Source organism: Opisthocomus hoazin, unplaced genomic scaffold (genome assembly GCF_030867145.1).
Source record: "Opisthocomus hoazin isolate bOpiHoa1 unplaced genomic scaffold, bOpiHoa1.hap1 HAP1_SCAFFOLD_135, whole genome shotgun sequence".
NCBI lineage: Eukaryota > Metazoa > Chordata > Aves > Opisthocomiformes > Opisthocomidae > Opisthocomus > Opisthocomus hoazin.
The window spans coordinates 150,001-152,874 of NW_027448926.1; positions in this window are offsets into that span (position 1 = coordinate 150,001).

The window sequence follows — 2,874 nt, forward strand, 5'->3', positions numbered from 1 at the left end:
AGCGGCTTCGCGCGGCTTCTGGCAGTCGGAAGCGCCGTGCGCGATAGGTAGGAGGCAGAACGGCCACGGCCAGGGCCGCCGGGCAACGCCCGAGTCTGCCGGCTGAGCCGCGGGTGACAAGCGTTCGAGTGCCGGCGACCGCCGCCCGTCTCGGCCCGGCCCTGGAGAAACCCCTCTTGGAGCCCTCGCTCCAGTCGGCAACGGCCACCGGAGCCTGCGGGCAAGCAGCGGCTTCGCGCGGCTTCTGGTAGTCGGAAGCGCCGTGCGCGATAGGTAGGAGGCAGAACGGCCACGGCCACAGCCGCCGTGCAACGCCCGAGTCTGCCGGCTGAACCGCGAGTAGCTGCAGCGGTTCGATGGCGCTGGTCCGCGAGCGCCAGCCCTCTGCCCTAGTATACGGACAGCGAGGTCCCCGGCCCCGGCGGGCTCGAAGAGAACCGTCTTCCCCCAGCGGGGAGGCGCGCGAGCGCCGCCGACTCTTACCATGACGTAACTGGAGGCAGCGCAAAGCAGCGACCCCTTCGGCAGCTCCGAAGAAGAACCGGGCAAGACGTCTACCTGCCAGAACCGCGGTGGAGCCAAAGTCCCGCCGGAGCGAGGTAGACGAGGCATCCCTTTCCGCCGGCAGCTCCGGCGGCCACATCGGGCACACCGGACCCGGCGGACGGTAAAACGGGTAGACCTGGCCTCCCTGCCGGCAGAACGGGTAGACGAGGCCTCCCTGCCTGGAACCGGGTAGACCTGGCATCCCTGCCGGAAGCGGGTAGACCTGGCATCCCTGCCGGTAAAACGGGTAGACCTGGCCTCCCTGCCGGCAGAACGGGTAGACGAGGCCTCCCTGCCTGGAACCGGGTAGACCTGGCATCCCTGCCGGAAGCGGGTAGACCTGGCATCCCTGCCGGTAAAACGGGTAGACCTGGCCTCCCTGCCGGCAGAACGGGTAGACGAGGCCTCCCTGCCTGGAACCGGGTAGACCTGGCATCCCTGCCGGAAGCGGGTAGACCTGGCATCCCTGCCGGCAAAACGGGTAGACCTGGTCTCCCTGCCGCCAAAACGGGTAGACCTGGCCTCCCTGCAGGTAAAACGGGTAGACCTGGCCTCCCTGCCGGCAGAACGGGTAGACCTGGCCTCCCTGCCGCCAGAACGGGTAGACCTGGCATCCCTGCCGGCAAAACGGGTAGACCTGGTCTCCCTGCCGGTAAAACGGGTAGACCTGTTCTCCCTGCCGGCAAAACGGGTAGACCTGGCCTCCCTGCCGGCAGAACGGGTAGACCTGGCCTCCCTGCCGCCAGAACGGGTAGACCTGGCATCCCTGCCGGCAAAACGGGTAGACCTGGTCTCCCTGCCGGTAAAACGGGTAGACCTGGTCTCCCTGCAGGTAAAACGGGTAGACCTGTTATCCCTGCCGGCAAAACGGGTAGACCTGGCATCCCTGCCGGTAAAACGGGTAGACCTGGTCTCCCTGCCGGCAAAAAGGGTAGACCTGTTCTCCCTGCCGCCAGAACGGGTAGACCTGGCCTCCCTGCCGGTAAAATGGGTAGACCTGGTCTCCGTGCAGGTAAAACGGGTAGACCTGGTATCCCTGCCGGCAGAACGGGTAGACCTGGTCTCCCTGCCGGCAAAACGGGTAGACCTGGCATCCCTGCCGGCAAAACGGGTAGACCTGGTCTCCCTGCCGGTAAAACGGGTAGACATGGCCTCCCTGCAGGTAAAACGGGTAGACCTGTTCTCCCTGCCGGCAAAACGGGTAGACCTGGCATCCCTGCCGGCAAAACGGGTAGACCTGGTCTCCCTGCCGGTAAATGGGTAGACCTGGTCTCCCTGCCGCTAGAACGGGTAGACCTGGCCTCCCTGCCGGCAACATGGGTAGACCTGGCCTCCCTGCCGGTAAAACGGGTAGACCTGGCATCCCTGCAGGTAAAACGGGTAGACCTGGCATCCCTGCCGGCAAAACGGGTAGACCTGTTCTCCCTGCAGGTAAAACGGGTAGACCTGTTCTCCCTGCCGCCAGAACGGGTAGACCTGGCATCCCTGCCGGCAAAACGGGTAGACCTGGCATCCCTGCCGGTAAATGGGTAGACCTGGCATCCCTGCCGGAAAAACGGGTAGACCTGGCATCCCTGCCGGCAATACGGGTAGACCTGGTCTCCCTGCCGCTAGAACGGGTAGACCTGGCATCCCTGCCGGTAAAACAGGTAGACCTGGCCTCCCTGCCGCCAGAACGGGTAGACCTGGCATCCCTGCCGGTAAAACGGGTAGACCTGGCCTCCCTGCCGGCAGAACGGGTAGACCTGGTCTCCCTGCAGGTAAAACGGGTAGACCTGGCCTCCCTGCCGGCAGAACGGGTAGACCTGGCCTCCCTGCCGGCAGAAGGGGTAGACCTGTCCTCCCTGCGGACAGAGCGGGTCGCCCGTGCTGGAGGCCCGTATGCAGGGGTGCCTGCACGGGGTGGGAAGGGGCGGCGGCGGGCTGCCTGTGCTCTCTCAGCCGGGGCGGCGGTGGGGGGGCTTGCGGGGGGTGGCTTGGGGCGGCAGGCCGGTCCTGCCGGAGGCCCGTATGCAGGGGTGCCTGCACAGGGTGGGTGGGCCGGCGGCGGGCTGCCTGTGCTCTCTCAGCCGGGGCGGCGGTGGGGGGGCTTGCGGGGGGTGGCTGGGGTCGGCAGGCCGGCCCTGCCGGAGGCCCGTATGCAGGGGTGCCTGCACGGGGTGGGAAGGGGCGGCGGCGGGCTGCCTGTGCTCTCTCAGCCGGGGCGGCGGTGGGGGGGCCTGTGGCGGGTGGCTGGGGGCGGCAGGCCGGCCCTGCCGGAGGCCCGTATGCAGGGGTGCCTGCACGGGGTGGGAAGGGCCGGCGGCGGGCTGCCTGTGCTGTTTCAGT